The sequence below is a fragment of the Notolepis coatsorum genome, assembly GCF_963971535.1.
Source record: "Notolepis coatsorum genome assembly, chromosome: 4".
NCBI classification, from domain to species: domain Eukaryota; kingdom Metazoa; phylum Chordata; class Actinopteri; order Aulopiformes; family Paralepididae; genus Notolepis; species Notolepis coatsorum.
In genome coordinates this window covers 36,955,655-36,978,154 of record NC_140168.1, presented here as the reverse complement: position 1 = coordinate 36,978,154, position 22,500 = coordinate 36,955,655, and the positions used below count along the sequence as shown (strand labels likewise).

Here is a 22,500-nt window from a genome sequence, read left to right as displayed (position 1 = left end):
ATCAAATTAAAAACAGTTCCACACTGAAGCAGGGGGATTTGTGATCATGTTTTTAAGTCGTCCATAGGATAGTGGAGTATTGATTTTTGTTCATTCCAAGAAGCCGGGGCATTAAAACGAGAGGCTGACATTCCAAGTTCAGTCTGAACTTGTGGTTCTCATTTGAGCAGGTCAGACAGGGTCCATAATCTAGCATCGTTGTCATATAAGGTGGTAATTTCCCCGACAATGGCCTTAAAGATAAACAGATACCAATGGTACCAATTATATTTTGTCTCTCTGCCAGAGAAGACGATTTGGATCCACAACAAACAAAAGGGGGAAGGAGAATTTGTGAGCTAAAGTAGTGTTACCTCGAACCCTGGTCAAACTGAAATACACTAAATCATGTTAAGATAAGATAAGATAACATAAGATCATATAAGATCATATAAGATAAGATAAGATATTCCTTTATTGATCCCCTTGGGGAAATGCGGGCATCATAGCAGCCTGGGGGGGAGGGGAGGTACAGGTATACGGGAATGGACATAAATATAGGCAATTAAATTATAGTAAAGAACTAAATAAGCAGTGTAAACAATATAATTAACTCTGGATATAAGAATATGAGAAAGTAAATCAAAGGCGCAGATGAGGGTCTGTATACCAGTTGTATTATCAGTTATATTATGTTACAATAAATATGGACGATAAAACACTTATAATCTGAATATATACTATGAGTAGGTAAATTAAACAGTATACACAGGTGCAGTATACATAAGGTACCCTAACTGGCATGATATACATCATACGTTATACGTTGTAGTCCATGCAGTTTAGGTGAGAGTCAGACACACTTAGTGATCAGACATTCTTAGTACTGTAGTTCTCGAGTTCTCGAGTTCTCTGGTATTAAATATACACATAGACACTAAAAGAAACTCACACAATCATACACAAGTATTATCAATTACCATTATCCATTATGCTATTTCAGCTAACTCACTCTGTTTTATAGCTGCAGTTTGGACCAAGGAACATCTCTATACCGTATTTTACATTGCCTAAAAGTGGCTGTTTTATCGTCCGGACTTGCACACGACCACCAGTTAACACAGCGGTAGAACACAGCAAGCACTTAAAGAAGACGCGAGGTACAGGGGAAGACATTAATTACACACACCGTCCGCCAGTGCAGCCAATCAATCTGTCCTAATGAGCCGCCTTGGCCTCCATCCATCATATACACGGTGAGTATTTACATCTGGCCCTCAGACTCCCACAGATTATGGGGACTATGAGGGACTTGAGAATTTCATCATGAAACACACGTGAATAACAATGGAGGGGATTGAAGGGGGGGGGGGGGGTGAACTATGATGAAGGGGTGGACAGAATGAAAACTCTGATGAAGAATAAGAAAGGATGAAAATGGAGGTGGGGGTGGTGGTGGGGGGGGGGGGTAAAAGGAAGGGAAATGGAAAGGAGGGTGTCAAGAGTGGAGAGGAATTGAAAGAGAGAGAGTAGATGATTATGTAAAAGAGAGATGAGATGAAGAAAGAAAGGGTGGGTAAAACATCAATGAATAGGTAATGAGAGAGAGGAAGAAAGAGATACAGACAGAGAGAGAGAGAGAGAGAGAGAGAGAGAGAGAGAGAGAGAGAGAGAGAGAGAGAGAGAGAGAGAGAGAGAGAGAGAGAGAGAGAGAGAGAGAGAGAGAGAGAGAGAGAGAGAGAAAAGAGATAGAGAGATAAAGAGACAGATATAGAGAAAGAAAGAGAGAGAGAGAAAGAAAGAGAGGAGATAAAGAGAACGAGAGAAAGAGACAGAGAGAGAGAACGAGATAGAGAGATAGAGAAGAGAAGGAGAGAGAGAGAAATAGAAGAGTAGACAAGGGAGACGACAGAAGTAGAGAAGGAAGTATAACTAAATGAAGGATGGACAGAAGGAAGGAAGGACAGACAAACGTTACGTGATTTGTCTCCTGGTGGCAAAGTGGAAACCATTTTCAAATGGAGTTAATGGCATCCTGGTCTTATCATTCTAGACAGAAGGAGGGAAAGGAGGAGAGAAGGAAGGAAGGAAGGAAGTGAGTAAGGAAGGAATTAAGGGAGGAAGGAAGGATGTGAAGAAGGAAGGAAGTGAAAAAGGAAGGAAGGAAGGAAGGAAGGAAGGAAGGAAGGAAGGAAGGAAGGAAGGAAGGAAGGAAGGAAGGAAGGAAGGAAGGAAGGAAGGAAGGAAGGAAGGAAGGAAGGAAGGAAGGAAGGAAGGAAGGAAGGAAGGAAGGAAGGAAGGAGGTGGTGTACCTGTGGATATCCCTGCTGGTCATTGATCTGGAGGAGGTAGACACTGTCCCTCAGGGATGCCTTCCTCAGCACCAGGGTGAAGACCAGGGTGAACTCTGCAGGTAGACCGTGGGGGAACACCTGGCTGCAAAACACATACAGGCCCATTAGACACTCACAACACCAGGTGTGAACAATCAAGCTGAATACCAGAAAGATGAAAAAAATATATTGTTCTTGTTACTGATTCGTGTCAATCCTCCATGTTTTCGCTATAGTGTCTGACTTGTGTCTCTGTTCCTGTTCTGTAGTTTATTTTGTAGACCATGCTACACATGTATTTCGTTCATATTGTTTATGGACAATGAGATGGGAGTGGAACATTGTACAAGCCCTTTGGGCTTCGTTCCCTCCTAGCACTGTTTTAAATAATGTGCTAAATAAATAAACTAAACTAAACTAAACTCAAGTGATGATCATTGACACTATGACAGCACCCATGGCCATTCTACTGGAATATGGGTTCATTTTCTCTGACTCAGAGCAGTAAGACCTAGATTTAAAAGATGATCTTGTATCTTCGTTTGGGAAATATTAGTAATCATTTTTGGAAAGTTGTGCTTCGATCAGCGATTTATCTCGGCTGCTCCGCTACATTTTCAAGAGCCTAGAGAAAGCTTTGTCTTAACTTCATCATCATAAGTTATGCATGTCAAATTGATATAAATATGTTTCATTGTGTGCTATGGCCACTGTTGTAGTACTCAAGTCTGAGTCCTGGACTGATTTGCAGGACTCGTGACTCGACTTGAACTTGAGCACTGAAGACTCGGACTTGGGACTTGAGCATTGACTGCATTCTGACTCGGATGGTGCAGACGAGGACTCTGACTTGTTAATTGATAAATACAGTTATTTCTTTCCTAGGCCCTAATCATTTGGCATAAAATATTGATGGCTACTGGCTAGTGCATTTGTTTTGCTATTGTGTCACAAAGTAAATAAACTCCCTTTGAAATGGTGACCACTGTGTCATTTATGTTTAATGTAGACCTTTTTGTATTTGTATGTCAGCTCTTTGACTGCCAGAGTGGAGTGGACTCAACCTTGATGACTCGGACTTGGACTCCGACTTGAGATTTAGGGACTCGACTACAACACTGGCTATGGCTTTCGAGACCTATTTGTGAACGTGCTGTGGCTATCCTATCAACTGCAATTCCGGAACACGACATCATGGCATTCTGTCGGGCGTTGCGCCTCCTGGTGGCATATAACAGAACAGCACTTCATCGAGAAATTACATTAAAATCAACCATGTCGGCGCTGCCTATTGCCGACGGTAGAATGGTCGACAGATCTGTGTGCTCCATCTGTACTGAGTTTACTGTCCAATATCACTAGAATAACAATGTAAATTATGTGTGGTGTGGTGTGGTGTAGTGTGCAGTTTGCCAGCGTCACAATTTAAACAGGTTACAAAACACCTGTGGCTACTTCACACCTACCTACCGTACTATTTAAGGATGGGTCATAAAAACCGAATAATCGGTCGCAGGGATCAAAGTGGACTTTTGTAATGTGGTTGTAATATAGACATTTCATAATGCAGGTTATTGAAAATGTCATTGGTGGAACCGTGTTGACTGAAATTCTATTTTCAATTTCAGCCTCTAGGAGGGTCATTAACTTGAGCTTGGAGCTCTGTTCCTGCCTGGCCTCTGGCCTGCATGCACTGTGGTGTGGCTGTATTGTTATTCTGCCTTGGCTGCAATGTAGCCCTGTGGCAACCTTCAAGAACATGTTATGAACCTCTTGGACCCGAGTTGTGGCACAATGTCACATTGTGCTTGACTGTGGCACAATGTCCACAAGGACAAATGATAGAAGAAAAAGCATCTGTTTAATGTTGTGCAACAAGTATAGCTAATCAAAGTAGCCCAGCATGGCAAGTGTGAGTTCCATGGAGGAGTGCCAGAGGCTGCCGTGAGAATTATTTTCTTTTTTACCCGTTTTCTATTCTAGCCCTTGTGAATGTGGGCATGCACCGAATATTCAGTCATTCGTTCAGACCAACCACCAACAAGTCAACCTTGAAATAATAAAATTGTGCACATCCCTGCTATCATCACTGTGGGCACGTTTGTGTAGCTTTGTTAAAGGGTTTGCTAAAGGGTTATTACTGGTTAATTACGCCTACCCATATTTTTTTTTTTGGTCCACTTTTTCTCCCCGTTTTCTATTTTTCTCCCATCCCAATTTCGTATTTCCAATTCTTCCCTCCCCTGCCTTGAACGTTGCTAGACTATGCCTCCCACTGGTCGGCTGTAGTGAGGATAGAAGCCTTGCATCATGTGTCCCCTCCGGTACACGAGGAGGCAGCCTGTTGCATCTTTTCACCGCAGCAGCTCGAACTCTCAGTGGCGAGGAGTAATGCGTGGGAGGCTCACGCTGCCCCTGATACTTCCTGTTTCCGCCGCACCGGCGTCACCCAACCGACCTGTAGGAGTCGCTGTCCACAACGTCCAATTCCCACCCACCGGCTTTCCCACCCTCTAACACTGCCAATTGTGTTAGGATGACGCCGGTGAAGCCGGTAGCAACGCCGAGAGCTGGGCTCGATACCAGCACCTGCGTTAGTGGCGAGCGCCTTGCCCACTGCGCCACTCAGCCGCCCCACGCCTACCCATATTGTAGAATGCCTGTAAATGAAACCCACAGCTGAAAAGCAGAAAACTGCGTTGTATTTTTCAATATTCTTCTGATATCAGTGAGAGATTTCTGATTGGTGAACTGGTTATAGGTTGAGATAGGATGTCCGTTCGACCTGTAGCTACAGTATAACGAGCATGCCTTCTTGAACAAACTTGTTATGACGCTAGGCTAATGGTTCAGACATTTGGCAGCCTTGGACATGTTCATAGACTTGCAGCTGGAGGATCGCACGCATGTGGAAGAGAGCCACCAGCTGGCAAGAGTTTGCTCAACCTCAGCTGTAATGGCGTTGGCAGTGTGATGGTGGAGACATATGTTTTCAAAATGTCAAAAGATGTCAAATCGGACCGCTGATAACATTGTAATCGTATGTACGTGTAGCATGCTCAGAACGGCGACCCCTGGGGATTCCGGTGACACATATTTTAATTTAGAAAAACTGCAAATAAGAATAAAAGTATAATTTTGTTGCGATAGCAAACAAAGGGTGAGTTATCTCAATATGGCTTGATTGCAACAACCGATTTACACAATGTTACTCCATTATAGCCAATGAATAGACTTGTGCTCATTATACACAGTATACGCACACTAACATAGACCTAAATCAGATAGAACTAGAACACTGTATTCGTAGAGCACACATCTCCACCAGCTAATACGATGAGATAATATATTCCTTTATTGATCCCCTTGGGGAAATGCAGGCATCATAGCGGGATGGGGCATGGGAGGTACAGGTATGGGCAGAGTAATAGTGTTCCGTAAATCTGTTAGCTTTTACACTTGAAATGTAACAGATGGCAAAATGTGTTCCTTCAGAAAGTCTGTTAAGAGAAAATGTGTTTCCTCTAATGTCCTCTACCATCTTCACTGTGTGTGCCAGTCCATGTTTCATCTTGACATTGAAAGCTGCTGTTAGGTTTCTGGATCTTTGCAGAGGGCTTTGGACACATCAATAAGCACAGGAGCACATAGTAAATGGTAAAGAATGTGCAGCCAGTACACCAAAAATCCTCCCCCGTAAGTGAGAACAGCCACCTAATATATTATCTCACAAGCTAAAACTATAATAAATTATGCAACAGGTAGTTCTGTTTCGTTAAGGGGCTCAGCTTGGCATCACCTTACTGCACTATCTCGCATATGTGCACGCGCACTGAATAAAGACCACAATGTACCTTTAATCCCAATATTCGTCTGACCACACCCCTCATCAGCTTACCTTCATAAGCAGGTGTGTGGTCACCTGCTCTCCTCCTTCTCGCTTTCACCACAAGGAATAAGTGCCTCGGTAGATCCCCACACTTGACACCATGATGGAAGAAGTTAGATTAGGAACAGCTTTGGGAAACAAGGATACGTTGACATCATATCTTTATTTTCTCTCTCACTATTTTCGAGAAAATACGGCGATATTGTCTTCGTACTGGAGTGTCTGGAAGATGTTGATCATTCTAAAAATCCTCCACCGGTTTTCGTATTGGGAGCACGCCGCTGCATGCTTCTCAACTGCAGTTCCTTGCTGTGTTTGTTGGGGTGAAACCTGTCAGGCCACAGCTGAACTGTCGGACATGCCGCTGTTGTGAGAAGCGGTGCGTTCCAGGTTGGGTGAGTAGTGTTTTGCTGGCAGGCTCCACTTGTCTGTTAGTGCTATGGGGGCTACTTGACAATGTTTATGGAAACCGGCTCCAGGCTAGGGTCCTTTGTTCAGCCACCTAGGCGACAGAAGGCCTTGGTCTGAAGACCATTATAGTTTCCTGGTCCCACGGCCTGGTATATTGGGCGTGTGCACCGCAGGAATTCCCCCGCCATAGAGTACGTCACCGTGCGCGTCTCTGTTGGTAGGACTTCCGTGTGCTGTTCAGGTCCATGTGATGGATCTGTTTCAGGGGGGTGGTCAGGGCTCCTCCTCACCAAGCGCCTATTCGGGCCTTCTGTGAGTTCGGACTCCTTCTTCCATGTGAGGGAGCCTCCATCAAATTACAGAGCCTTCCTCCTCAGATTGTCAAAGTGAGTGGACCCTCTAGAAGGGTCCTATTCTATTGTATATGTATTCGATTCAATTAGTTTATTGAGTGTGTATGGGTTCAGTGCCTCTTCCCCGGAGAGCCCTAAAACCAATTTTTTACATGGCTCAAGGTGCAATATATTCTTTTCAATCTGTACAGCTCGCGTGGGAAGTCTCTCTGGGGATCCCCGTCTCCTTCCTATGGGAGGGTGGTGGGATGTAAAAATGTGAAAAAAATTTACCCCGGCTGTGTAGACTGGGATACATACTGTTGATGCTTCCTTCTTTTCTATTCCAGAAGTGTTGGAGTTAGGGAGTGTCACACCCCTCTTGTCGTTCCCCTGGGCGCCTTGGGGATTCAATGACAGGTCTAAATAGCCTGTTCATTGATGGGGGTGTGTCCCGACGCACGTATAGTGCTAGCTCGCTGTAAACAGGTGATTGACTGGCACGCCTTGGTTGCTTGTGGTTGAAACAGCGTTTTTATAAAGCAACTGAGATGGGGGTTTTTCCTCTTCCGACGACCAGATCCCATGACCTGGGTTGGTTTTTCGACGGATTCTCGTTCATGTCTGGGGGATGATGACGGAATGGATCTGAACATATGTAGAGGGGTCTCACGCCCTTGGGGTGGGCCACCAGGCGCGGTTCGCCCGAACGTCTGGGTGGCGCCTTCTTTTCATGTTAAGATCAACACGCATATCTGCCCTTCTCCTGGAGTAGGCATGTCGGCGTGGTTAGGGCACGGGACTGGTTCTGGTCACGCTGGTCCAGATCAGTTGAACCCGTTGTCCGCCGGGGATGCAGATATGCTGTTCTGGTACCCTGAGGGACTTGGGCTTTTTTCAGGGGGAAAAATGCCAGGTCGGTCTGGGTGTCACAGGGTTAAGCGCTATGGAGACCCTGGTTGGGTACGTTTTTACTCAGCACTGTCGTAATGGCTTACAGCCATGCCATTCTGTACACGCTCGATCTCGTCGGATCTCGGCCGCTACACAGGTTGGTCCTGGTTAGTACTTGGTTGGGAGACCGCCTGGGAATACCAAGTACGGTGTGCTTAGGGGCTGGTTCTCCATTATTTTTCGCTCCTCTCTCACGCATGGCGATGAGGGGCCTGTGGGGGTGGTTTTTTGACCTCCTCTGGTGACCCTGTGCTTCCCGTACCGCCAGGCCCGGTCCGAAGTAATGTTTCGTCGACCCGTAGGCCTGGGTTAACCTTTTTTGAAAACTGAAACACTTGTACTGCGGTATAGCCGGTGTATACCCGCAGGTGTGTTTTGGAGTTTTTTCTTGAGGGGTTATAGGAACAACCACCGCATTGGGTAACACCGAGGTGGTTGATTCCCTGGTGTGTTGGAGCAGTGTCAACTCCCGGGTTCACCGGTTGAGGGTGCCCCTGCACGTTCATGACGTCTGCCAATCGTGTCAGCCTTCTCTGCCTCGACCCCTCTGGGTGGGGGTTTTTAAATGGAGGCTTGGTCATGCAACACCGCCAGCTTACGCTCCTTCCGCCGGGGCGGCTGTGTTCAGCTGTCCCCTCTGGCGCCTGTCTCGTCCGCAGTCTCCAGGCTAGGGTTAATAGCCTGTTGCCTGGTTTTTCCCCGGTGCGCTGCCTGCTTCCGTTGGTTAACCTTTTTTGTGTGCTTACGGCCATGCTGACTGCCTGTTCTGCAGGGTCAGTGTGCCAGGCGGTGTACTATTGGGGGGACAGGGCCCGCTCGGCTTACGGCCATACCAACCTGAACACGCCCGATCTCGTCCGATCTCGGAAGCTAAGCAGGTTCTGGCCTAGTTAGTACTTGGATGGGATTCCGCCTGGGAATACCAGGTGCAGTAACTGAGGGGCCTTTGTCCGAATACGCTGGCGATGTGGGGGGCGGGGCACTACGTGCCCACCTGGTAGGGTCTTGATGCTGGCATCATGGACTTCTCCGGGCCCCCATTCTAGGGAGTCCAGTCCTTTTGGTGGGTCTGGGTCTTCCTTCGTGCTCCGCTGCTACGGCCTTGCCACGGGGTTGGGTTTGCCCTTGACCCCGTGATTCTGGGGGCAGTAACGAGGTTGTTCCTCCGTTCGTTCCCGGGTGGCATGCGGGTTGTGCGTGTGTGTAGTCGTGGGGTCAAGCCACGGTCTGCTCACCCTGTGCGTTGAGTTGCTTGAGTGCCTCTTCGCACGGTCGGGTCCGTCGCCTTCCCGTGAAGCCCCTAATAGGGGGGATACCCTCCATTAGGGGGGGTCGGGGGGGCTCGGCCCTCCCTGTTCTGATGGTTTTGGGGGGCTGTCAGCGGGGTGTATTTGTCAGCCAGCGGCTCCGCTTGGCCTCCCCTTGTGCAGTAAGGTGATGCCAAGCTGAGCCCCTTAACGAAACAGAACGTTAGGTTATGGCTATAACCAAGTTCTGTTAGTTAGGGGCGACGCTTGGCATCAGACGGCCGCTGCAGCCCTTGACCTCACCTTGTGGTGAAAGCTTGGGAAGGAGGAGAGCAGGTGACCACACACCTGCTTATGAAGGTAAGCTGATGAGGGGTGTGGTCAGACGAATATTGGGATTAAAGGTACATTGTGGTCTTTATTCAGTGCGCGTGCACATATGCGAGATAGTGCAGTAAGGTGATGCCAAGCGTCGCCCCTAACTAACAGAACTTGGTTATAGCCATAACCTAACGTTACGACCACGCATTGTGATTGGTCGAGAGCGTTCTAAACAGTGAGTATATTCATGATATACTCATGGTGAAATCAATCAATTGACTAAGACTCCCAAGGTCAGGGGCGCGGGAAGTCAGTCAGAGTTGGGGGTGCGGAGATAAGTGATATAATAACGTCATATGCGGCGGTAGGGCTGGGCGATAAAACGATAACGATAACTATCGCGATAAATTATTTCCTCGAAATAAACATAAAACGTGGTCGCAAAATTTCGATATATCGATTTTCCAAGCTTGGATATGAGCACACGCACTAACAACCAATCAGTGAAGGAGATGGCCGACAGCGGAAGGAGACCCGGAAGTAGACCCGGAGGTAGGACTCAGTAAACAAGGCTGGCTAGGCTAATTAGCTTGCACGGCGCTATTTTACAGTTTACCTGCCGAGTTGGTGTGTGTTTTGAATTCTGAGGGTAACTGTTATAGTAGTGTGGGGTATACGGTGGACGTCGTTGCAATGTATTGGGGCGGAACAGAGTATTTTAGGGTCATATTTAGTACATTGTCATGAGATACTCCGCTTGCTTTGGCTAACTGCTAACGTGCGCGGACTGATGACGACATCAACTCGACTCTCGAGACATTCGCAGCAGCAAAACAAGTATATTAATAGCCCGTCCATCGGCGCCGGGCATAATAAGTTAATTAAACTTGACAGACATTATATCGACGATAATTATCGATATCGAGTTATATGAAAATAATTTTATAATTTTATCACGATAACGTTTTTGGCCATATCGCCCAGCCCTAGGCGGCGGGCACGCTGAAGACGCGTGCAGCGTGCACATTTTTTCCTTTTTTGTCAATATACACACACACCCAGGCTGGCGAGCCCCACTCTTTTAATATATAGTGCAAATTAAGTGTTCAAATGAAGGCATCCAATAATAGATTAACCATTGTCTTACCTTAATGCAGCAAAATGCGACGTTTCGTCTTCAATCAATGATCTTTTCTGCCCGGTGCAGCCCGGTACTGTACAGCTTCTAAATTACTTTGTTTATATGCCTTGGAAAAATACCGTATATCCATTTTGCTTTGGGGTCATTAAAGTTATCAATCACCATCTGGTAGATTCATATCTCCATTGGCTGATGATATATTCCTTTACTGCGAATTCAGCGTCCCAAAAACTATTCCAGGCCATCGGCTACACGCATAACTTTAACACTGCTTTAATAACACCGCATTATCGAGACAGCGGCCCTATGAGGATCTGGCTGGTAATGAATTCCAAGAGTAGGGTAAATCTGCAGTGCCGCTCGGTGACATTGAGTAGGATACGGTATTACAATGGAATAAAAGCCAAAACAACCTTGCAGTTGCAGTTACACTCCCTGCCAGGTGTCACTTCCCGCGTCCCTGCCCAAGGTGTAGCACTGAACGGCACAGGAAGTCCTTCAGTCCGACAGCCATCAGACTTTATAATGCATCAAGGTGCCTCACTGCATCACTGAGCACAGGGTGACAGTACTATCTTGGACTTTTACTTTTAAACCGACATTGTACAATTTTACACTTTTACTGTACACTTAGTCTATATTTCTGTATATTTGTACTGTATATGTTATATTAGAATGTATATACATTAACATAGAAAATGTATATCCCGGACTGTATTTTATTCTTATTCTTGATTATTTAGTCTTATTTTTTTCTTATTTGTGACTTTTGTTGTTGTCTACCTAAATGTTTACTGTTTACTGTGAGTGATTTGTAGTGCCACATTTCCCTCTGGATAAATAAAGTATTTCTATGCTATTCTATTCTATTAATATGGTTTAACATGCTTTTGATAGTCCATATTGTGGTTGTATTAGTCCATAATAATACAAAAGGAAAACTCAGCTTTGTGAAAATCCACTTTCATATCTGTAGTTCTGTGTAGGGATGGGAATCGAAAACCGGTTCCCATTGGGAACCGGTTCCTAATTGGCCGATGCCTGGAACCGTGTGGCTCCTGTGACTTTCGATTCCCTTATCGCTGCCTACAGTTGCACAATAACGTTACGTTAGCATGTAGCCATGGCAGACTCTATTTGATTCCTTAAGGGCTCGAAATTGCCTGGGTTTTGGTAATATGCTCCCGAAATGCTCCCGCTGTTTGGCTACTTCTATGTGCAGTGAAAACTACTTGAATGCTTTAGAACCCAGCCATTGATTTAGATCAGGGTGAGCTAAAATTAGCCGCGGAGCTAACGTGAGCTAACGTGAGCTAACGCTATTTAATCAAGCTCACAAAGAGATAAACAGCTGACAGCGGATAGTACAGGTACAAATACAATAAAACAGCAGGTGGGGGCTGTTGTGTAAACCTTGTACTCTTTAGTTCACATATAATGAGAGACGTGGGTGCTTGTTTACATGTCTGTAAGCCAGGAAGTACAGTGGTGCAACATACAAATGTGTCCGTGTAGCAACACAAGCCAATACATAAAGGACAGGGGCCCGGGGGCGTGAATATTAAAGGCAACCAACTTGTGTTCAGTTTTTCGTTCAGCGTTTCTCTGATTGGCCACACGGCCAATCAATCAATCCACTAGCACGCGGCCTTGCGGCAAGAGAGACAAGAGAGTCGCGGCAGAGAGCCGCGCATGCGCATGAGGCTCCCCCAGGTCCTTGTGTTTGAGACAGCCATATTAGACACATAGCCATAATTTAAGATAATCGTTTCCACAGCTCCAGTTAACCTAATTTATACCGTAATGAATCATTAAAAAATATACCGTTAACTGGAATATGTTGTTTCTTTACACATATGTTGGATTATGTAATTGGGTTTTCATGACAAAACAATAAAAATCGCTACTTTACATCAGGGTGAACGCTGAACCGAGTCAAGCCGCGGGCGGCGCACGGAAGCCGGTGAATGAACAACCGCATTGCCCCGCTGGCTCTTCAGCAAGGAGCCTCCACAGCTCCAGTTAACCTAATTTATACCGTAATGAATCATTAAAAAATATACCGTTAACTGGAATATGTTGTTTCTTTACACATATGTTGGATTATGTAATTGGGTTGTCATGACAAAACAATAAAAATCGCTACTTTACATCAGGGTGAACGCTGAACCGAGTCAAGCCGCGGGCGGCGCACTGAAGCCGGTGAATGAACAACCGCATTGCCCCGCTGGCTCTTCAGCAAGGAGCCTCCACAGCTCCAGTTAACCTAATTTATACCGTAATGAATCATTAAAAAATATTCCGTTAACTGGAATATGTTGTTTCTTTACACATATGTTGGATTATGTAATTGGGTTGTCATGACAAAACAATAAAAATCGCTACTTTACATCAGGGTGAACGTTGTTACACTGCCACCACCCACTTCAATGACAGAGCTCTCATATTCCTAACACAGTGTTTATTAGTAAGAGTCAGATAGTCCTAACACTAGTGTTTATTATTAAGAGTCAGATAGTGAATGAATGAATGAATGAAAACTTTATTTAACAGATTGCAGAATGGGTACAATACAGTACGGCTCAATACATACAATTGTTAAGGGGATGCAGACCTGAGAAAGACGTTTGTCTTGTTTGTATGTTTATGACATACACAACATACATGACATTTATGGCATAGGGACATATAGGTATTTAGTACCTATATATATATATATATATATATATATATATATATATATATATATATATATATATATATATATATATATATATATATAGTCGTAACAGTGTTTATTATTGCGAGTCCTAACAGTGTTTATTATTTCATAACTGTATGGGCTTTGTTTATACATGTACAGTGACGAGTGAATCTACCGTTGGTTGTTAAAAACGCGAAACATAATAATCAGTCAGCAGCGCTCCACGCTCCACTGCTACCACAGCCCAACACAAGTGCGTTGGAACAGCAGCCCAACACTACAGAAGTTGGTTGCCCGCGCTGCCGCGCTGCCGCGCTGCCGCGCTTGCTCTTTGGATTTCATTTGGGACGTGGGACGGCTGCGCTTGCCTGCGCGTGTGGGGCGGGGGGGCGCGGCCAATCAGAGAAAAGCCGAACACAAGTTGGTTGCCTTTAATATTCACGCGGCCCGGGGAGGGAGCTCTCTCTCTCTCTCTCTCTCTCTCTTGTGTGTGTGTGTGTGTGTGTGTGTGTGTGTGTGTGTGTGTGTGTGTGTGTGTGTGTGTGTGTGTGTGTGTGTGTGTGTGTGTGTGTGTGTGAGAGAGAGTGTGAGTGAGAGACAGAAGTCAGAGGAATAACAACCTGTTATTCAATAGATTAAATTAGTTTAAGAATAAAAAAATAAATACATTTTAAGAGAATCTCAAATACATTATTTTATTTAAGTGTAGGCTATAGTTAATGTTTAATTTTTTACAGTTTTTGTATTTTTCTGACATGGGGGCTCAACAATAAATGACAATCAGAAATGTCAAGTTGCATGTTGTTATTCTAACCAGCTTAGACCCCGACGCTCTGCATCTTCTGGCCGCCTCAGACCTACTCCTATCCGAGCTCCGGGAGGGTCATCAAAGAGAAGTCGCCTATTCTCAGTCCTTGCCCCACAATGGTGGAATGAACTACCCACCCCAGTTAGGACAGCCGAATCACGTCCAATCTTTCGCCGTCGACTAAAGACGCACTTCTTCAACCATTATCTGAATAAAAAAAAATATATCTAACCCTAACTAACCGTACTGTCATGCACTTGTCCTAATAAACTAACCTACACTGTAGCACTCAACACTTTGATGAACATTGTTGCTCAGCTGATAGAGTTGTGCCCTTCCTGATGGCTTGTAAGTCGCTTTGGATAAAAGCGTCAGCTAAATGACTAAATGTAGTTCTGTTGCATTTCCAATTTATTTATTTAAATTATAAATTGATCAGGTATCGATAAGGGAATCGATAAAGAATCGAATCGATAAGCAGAATCGATAATGGAATCGTATCGATAAAATCCTATCAATTCCCATCCCTAGTTCTGTGTTCTTCTGCTCGCGTTCTACCCGCGTTCTACTTTTCTCAGCTGCCGCTGAGAATCACATGGCCGTGTCCATGGTAGTGTATTTGATGAAAAGTCGGTAGTGCAAGTAAATATCTTAACGACAGATGGAGTTATAAAAGACGATTTTCACAAAGCTGGGTTGAGTTTATATAAATACTAGAGCCATCGAGTAGGTGGGTGCTTGGTGTGTGAGTGCATTTTGCGAGTATGAGCAACTAGAAGCATATTTATGGTTTCAAAATATGTATTAAAAACGTGTGTGTGTGTGTGTGTGTGTGTGTGTGTGTGTGTGTGTGTGTGTGTACTGCATATGTATGTAGCCCAATACGTCTGTGTCGTCCCGAGGCGGTTTGTATATATTCTCATGATGCGTTGCCATTTGGTGCAGCATAGTGAAACGCCTGCGAGGAGAGACGTGTATTTTCACAGCAGATAGAGTTAGCTGAGCCTCATCGCTCTCCGTCTGTTTCACTGATAAACACGTCGGCCGCTCATCCGCGGGGTCAAGACCAATCAGACGGACAAATGCAGCAAGCGGGGGAGGGGTATTCCCTGTATGTCTAGAGAAGGAGAGGTTCACCAACACTCTGAGAAACGGACGCTCTCTCAGGTCATATACATAATAAACACTGGGAAGACTTCTCTCGTCTTCCTCCCTCGTTTCCTCTTTCTTTTAAACACACACAAATGTAACGTTCTGGGTTGCTGTCCTCTTCCAGGACTGGAAACCCTACCGTCACCCTGTTCTCTGTAATTAGCACTGATTGACTGTCACCTGTGTAGTTTGTTGTCACTAATTGCTGCGTGTGGGTTGCTGGGAAATTGGCCATATAGTAATCTCTTGTCCTCTGTCTTTTGTCGGATCTTCAAACAGAACCTGCGAGCAGTCGGCCACAGGACAAGTAATGGACCCTCTTGTCGCTGTTTATATGAGTTAACCCATCCACCGCCTGAAACGGCTTACGACATGTTTCAAGGTCATGCGAATTCCGCCAATCCACGGCGTACGACGTTATTGAGATCATATTTCATTTTTTCGCCATGGTATTCATAATTCCCTTAGCCAGCCTCGGCTGAGACAGTGGGACTCGGCACAACCATGCAACGCTTCAATACTGCCACCTGGTGGATGATCGGGCGAGTTACAACCGGAAATTGATCTCTGGTGATCTCCGTGCATCTGGGAAATGCGTCCGGCAGGCACATATTGTTGCGGGACTCTAGACACACATCCGTGTATATGGATCGCTGCCATAACTCAATAATCGATATGATTTGGGCGTTTATTTCGCCATACAAACCGGAAATGGATCTAGTAGATCGCCGTCAAATAAGTGGGATCTTTTTCCTCCAGTCTCATCGGCGAACGGTAAGAGGACAGTAACGTTACTTTCAGCGTCATTGTTTATTATTATTAATGCAAACTGCTCTGATCAATATATCACCCATACTACATAAAGCATTTACTGACGATCACGGAATTATAAACGACCCCCCCCCCCCCCCGTTCATCCGCGCATGATGAGTCATAACGTTTAAGATCATGTACAGTTGAAATTTTTAATATATCGTGTAACGGCAACAAACGGCAGTTGATAATCTATATATGCGTTTATGCCTATAACTCACGTTCTAGGAATTACTGCAGAAAACGATAAAAACATATTTATATTCTAGACGGTATTTTCGTATGAATCTATGAATGAAAAAGTACAACGTTCCTACATCCTGAACGATAGATAATCGATGTTGAATGGGCCATAGTAATGTCAATTTAGCAATACAATTTAAAAAGTTATAGCCCGGCAAAGAAGGTGAACATCTCCATAGGCTTAGAGTGGTGGCAGAGAGTGGTATGAGAGGGGCAAACAGTGTGGCAGTTAATGTGTTAAGAACCCTCAGTTGAAGCCTGGCTTCTCTTTTGTTCGTTACAGTATCTTGCTCTAGTGATTCTGATAATAAAAACACGCATTTTGAGAAGAGCAACCACATCTCTGTCTCCTTATTACCTTCTACTATTGGAACTCAACTCCTACCTTGAAACGTAACACACAAACACACACACAAAGAGAGACACACACGCATGCACGCACACGCACACACACACACACACACACACACACACACATACAAGATGAATGACTGTGCAAGGGGCAGACAGATGCAGACCTCCCCCACGACTCACTGCTGCTTCTCTCACTTTAAACAGGTCTCTCCTGAGCATGCAAACAGAGAAAGAGAGAGAGAGAGAGAGAGAGAGAGAGAGAGCGAGAGAGAGAGAGAGAGAGAGAGAGAGAGAGAGAGAGAGAGAGAGAGAGAGAGAGAGAGAGAGAGAGATAGAGAGAGAGGGAGAGAGAGAGGGAGAGAAAGCAGATGCAGAAGACCAGAGGAAGTTGGACCGTAAAGGGTTCCAGATGACAATAACATCTGGTAGACAACAAGTAGAAGACAGGTCACACAGTATGTTCTGTATGTATTTGCTCGGCCACTGCGTTCAATAATGTGCCGGCTGCTTCCAATTGACTCTCTTAAAACACAGGGCTATATGTGACCTTACCTGAAAAGGGCAAGTGCAGCCACAAGCTGATAATTAGCCCACCCGGGCCCTCAGCGCATGTGGCAGGGCACCACTGAGCCCTCCCTGATACTGAGCCCTCCCTCCCTGATCCTGAGCCCTCCCTCCCTGACGCTGAACCCTCCCTCCCTGACGCTGAGCCCTCCCTCCCTGACGCTGAGCCCTCCCTCCCTGATACTGAGCCCTCCCTCCCTGATCCTGAGCCCTCCCTCCCTGACGCTGAACCCTCCCTCCCTGACGCTGAGCCCTCCCTCCCTGATGCTGAGCCCTCCCTCCATGACGCTGAGCCCTCCCTCCCTGATGCTGAGCCCTCCCTCCATGATGCTGAGCCCTCCCTCCATGATGCTGAGCCCTCCCTGATGCACTCAATAACCTGTATGTCCACGATGACGGGGACAACCAGGAGGCGGCCATCAGGGTCGTTCTCCCCTGCGGACCAGCAGCCCGTTACCTCTCTCCCCTCTCACGCGTGTTGCTGCATTGAGCAGGACTAGTGTGGTAGTGAAAGGGTTAACCTGCTGTAGTGTGGTAGTGAAGGGTTAACCTTCTGTCATGTGGTAGTGAAAGGTTAACCTGCTGTAGTGTGGTAGTGAAAGCATTAAGCCTTTATGGTGTGGCAGTGAAAGGTTAACCTTCTGTCGTGTGGTAGTGAAAGGTTAACCTGCTGTAGTGTGGTAGTGAAAGGTTAACCTTCTGTCGTGTGGTAGTGAAAGGTTAACCTTCTGTCGTGTGGTAGTGAAAGGTTAACCTTCTGTAGTGTGGTAGTGAAATGTTAACCTTATGTAGTGTGGTAGTGAAATGTTAACCTTCTGTAGTGTGGTAGTGAAAGGTTAACCTTCTGTCATGTGGTAGTGAAAGGTTAACCTGCTGTAGTGTGGTAGTGAAAGGTTAACCTTCTGTAGTGTGGTAGTGAAAGGTTAACCTGCTGTAGTGTGGTAGTGAAAGATTAACCTTCTGTCGTGTGGTAGTGAAAGGTTAACCTTCTGTCGTGTGGTAGTGAAAGGTTAACCTTCTGTAGTGTGGTAGTGAAATGTTAACCTTATGTAGTGTGGTAGTGAAAGGTTAACCTTCTGTAGTGTGGTAGTGAAAGGTTAACCTGCTGTAGTGTGGTAGTGAAAGGTTAACCTTCTGTCATGTGGTAGTGAAAGGTTAACCTGCTGTAGTGTGGTAGTGAAAGCATTAAGCCTTTATGGTGTGGCAGTGAAAGGTTAACCTTCTGTCGTGTGGTAGTGAAAGGTTAACCTGCTGTAGTGTGGTAGTGAAAGGTTAACCTTCTGTCGTGTGGTAGTGAAAGGTTAACCTTCTGTCGTGTGGTAGTGAAAGGTTAACCTGCTGTAGTGTGGTAGTGAAAGGTTAACCTTCTGTAGTGTGGTAGTGAAATGTTAACCTTATGTAGTGTGGTAGTGAAAGGTTAACCTTCTGTAGTGTGGTAATGAAAGGTTAACCTGCTGTAGTGTGGTAGTGAAAGGTTAACCTTCTGTCATGTGGTAGTGAAAGGTTAACCTGCTGTAGTGTGGTAGTGAAAGGTTAACCTTCTGTAGTGTGGTAGTGAAAGGTTAACCTGCTGTAGTGTGGTAGTGAAAGGTTAACCTGCTGTAGTGTGGTAGTGAAAGGTTAACCTTCTGTAGTGTGGTAGTGAAAGGTTAACCTGCTGTAGTGTGGTAGTGAAAGGTTAACCTTCTGTCATGTGGTAGTGAAAGGTTAACCTGCTGTAGTGTGGTAGTGAAAGGTTAACCTTCTGTAGTGTGGTAGTGAAAGGTTAACCTGCTGTAGTGTGGTAGTGAAAGGTTAACCTGCTGTAGTGTGGTAGTGAAAGGTTAACCTTCTGTCATGTGGTAGTGAAAGGTTAACCTGCTGTAGTGTGGTAGTGAAAGCATTAAGCCTTTGTGGTGTGGCAGTGAAAGGGTTCACCTTCTGTTGTGTGGTAGTGAAAGGTTAACCTTCTGTCGTGTGTTAGTGAAAGGGTTAACCTTCTGTAGTGTGGTAGTGAAAGGTTAACCTTCTGTTGTGTGGTAGTGAAATGGTTCACCTTATGTTGTGTGGTAGTGAAAGGTTAACCTTCTGTTGTGTGGTAGTGAAAGGGTTCACCTTCTGTTGTGTGGTAGTGAAAGTGTTAACCCTTTGTAGTGTGGAAACTAATGATACTGGTATCAGTGAGGAATGATAGTGATATCAGTAAGTAATGATACTGATATCAGTGAGTAATCATAGTGGTATCATTAAGTAATGATACTGGTATGCTATCTCTAAAAGATAAACGTTTTTTCGTCCAGTGACCCCAAAGCAATAGTATGCAGTGAACCTATACTGTCCAGGAAAGGTAATGGATTGTACTGGTACTCTGTATATAGGATACGACTTACATGTTTAGGGCCCATATATCTACAGGCTGTGAGGAGGTGGATCTGACCCGCTTCAGCTTCTCATCACCACCGACTGATGCGTTATGAGGTAGGATTCAGTGAAGGCTGCTTTGGCTCGTATGGTGAAAAGGATGACGTCAGCCCAAGGTTGTTGATACCAAGGTCGTGCTAACACACCCAGAGGTACGCAGCTTAGATAGGCAGTAGGATAACATTACTTAAATAAAAGCAAAAGGGGGTACATTCACACCCACACACCATCACCCTGCACACAGCATGATGTAGTGCTGTGATTTTATATGGCGATAACACACGCTATGCTGAGGTATAGAATGGATATTCTGTGCACAGCCTTCAGCTTTGTGCTCCAGAGCGCCGCACGGCAGCGCAAAATAGTAATCCGTTCCACGCATTTAATGCTGAAGAAATGTAGTTTCAAAACAGCCAAACCATTATCTATCACTATTAAAAAATAATATGAGGCATGAGTGGTGCCAATTTCACTCTCATTAAATCTATGAAGACAACCGGCGTCTCTTTCACTTGAATCTAAGCAAAAACATTTTTTTTGGTCCCTGCCACTGACTGACTGGCAATTGCTTTTGCTTCATCTGACTGTCAGTCATCTCCGTTAGCGAAGCATTAGTTAAGTGGATTAGTCTGTGGCACAAAGAAAACGGCGCCTTCCAATTAATGTAAACACGCACTCACACTTCACTCAAACTCTCACTGACGCCGGATCCAAAGTCGGCTGATTGACAGGGAGCCCGTGTTGGACGGGCGCCAGGTTACCGCTGGTAACAGAAACGTGTACCGCATAGGGCTCAGACGAGAGAATGAATGGATAAATAAATAAATAAATAAATAAATAAATAAATAAATAAATAAATAAATAAATAAATAAATAAATAAATAAATAAATAAATAAATAAATAAATAAATAAATAAATAAATAAATAAATAAATAAATAAATAAATAAATAAATAAATAAATAAATAAATAAATAAATAAAGCATCCATGCATGCGACTGCACACAGACGCATACATAGACAATGTCAAAGACGCAACGCAGCTGCAAGCGCGCACATGCACACACACAAACACGTGCATGCACACACACTAGGGCTGTCCCCGACTAAGGATTTGGATGGTCGACTATGATTGGCCAAAATTTGCCGTTAGTCGACTATTGGCAGAAAAAAAATAAAAATAAAAAAGGTATCATATTATTTTTATTTTTAAAACATTTTAAAAAATTTAAATTTTTTATTTTATTTTTTATCATTCCATTTGGGCTGTGGGGGGTGCTTAATGTCTGAAGGAGTCGACTGAAGGCTTCTTGTCCTCTGCAAAAGCATGCAATTGGTCCACTGATGGATACATCTTGATATTTGTCTAGTCTAGTGTGTTCATTAGATGGGTGAAATCCTCTTTCAGTGCCTCTGTGCCTGTTTTCGTAGGCAGTTAGCCTCTGGTATGCGTGCCATTAGCGTTAGCCACGCTTCTAGGCCTCTTTTCTTTTGGAAAGAATGATACAAAAAAATATATATATATATTATTATTATTATAATTTTTTTAATATATATTCGACTAAGAGGTTGGCCAGTCGACTACGGCTCCTTTCGACCGATTAGTCGACTAATCGACTAATAGGGGTCAGCCCTAACACACACACACACACACACACACAGTGTAAATAAGAGAAAGCACTGTATGCCTGGGGGCCTTTGCTGGTGGTATCAGCTCATTTGAACTGATGACCCGCTGTTCCCTCTCTCCTGCCCTCCCTTATCGCCCGCCTGTTTTCCATCTCCAGTCCTTTTTTATCCAGAAGACCTCAGTGATTTAAACGGAGGAGGAAAAAGTCAATACTCTCTCTCTCTCTCTCTCTCTCTCTCTCTCTCTCTCTCTCTCTCTCTCTCTCTCTCTCTCTCTCTCTCTCTCTCTCTCTCTCTCTCTCTCTCTCTCTCTCTCTCTCTCTCACCTGCTCTCTCTCTCTCTCTCTCTCTCTCTCTCTGTGCGCATGCGTGTGTTTGGGGACGGAGCGGTGTTTTGAGCGAGGAGAGTCTGCGGTGTGAGTGAGTTTTCTAACTTTTCTATTTATATGTTGTGTGTCAAGTTGTGAATTAGAGTGCATTTTATTTGACTGGTTGTGTGTGGTTGGTGGGTTGAAGTCAGTGTTCGCTTGGTCAGCTGTCTGCTGCCAGTGACATGGATTTCGCAATGCTGACCAGGAAACATGGGTTTAAAGTATCGCCGTCATTTCCATGCTCGGTTGAGGACTGTAGTCTGGCTGTTGCAAAGGAGGTGGGAGCTCTGAGTGTTAAGTCTGCGGCAAGGATGAACGGCGGTGTCGTATTCTTTGTGGACGATGTGTTGAAAGAAATAAACTCATCATAAATGGTTTAGTAATACATGATACGTTCGTATCGGTGATGCCGCTCACACACCTGCGAAAAAGGTGACAGTGGCGAATGTTCCCGTTGATATCTAGCTTATCTTGAGAGAACTCGCCAGATATGGGAAAATCGTATCTCCACTAAAGAAATGTCTTCAGGTTGTAAAGCACCGAGTTACAACATGTAGTTTCTCATAGAAGGCAGACGTGCATTGTCATGAACAAAGTGAGAGGAGTTGGATTAAACTTTTTAAGTGGTAGTAGACGGTTTTGAGTATATCATATTTGCAACAACGCAGAACATGAAATGTTTGGTTGCGGTAAAGAGGGGCATTTGAGAAAGGCTTGCCAGAGAGGGGCCTAGCACGGGGGAAAATGCTGGAAGAAGCAACAAGGAAGGGAAAAACAGCATGGGGTTTGAATCGAGTTGTTGAGGGTGGTGGAGAACAGGAGAGAGGGGAGGTGGAGAGGCTTCTGAAAGGCTAT

General features: G+C 44.9%; 1 protein-coding gene and 1 long non-coding RNA gene across 2 annotated transcripts in view; one reads left to right on the top strand and one right to left on the bottom strand.

Moving 5' to 3' along the window:
• LOC311227377 overlaps positions 1-2,415 on the bottom strand; it is a 6,675-nt gene extending 4,260 nt beyond the window's left edge. Inside the window, exon 1 of the long non-coding RNA XR_014619591.1 lies at positions 2,292-2,415. This is a non-coding gene — a long non-coding RNA (uncharacterized lncRNA). The remainder of the gene's footprint in view (positions 1-2,291) is intronic.
• col9a2 (procollagen, type IX, alpha 2) overlaps positions 1-22,500 on the top strand; it is a gene marked incomplete at its 5' end in the record, with an annotated part of 66,022 nt that overhangs the window by 15,385 nt on the left and 28,137 nt on the right. The window lies entirely within an intron of this gene.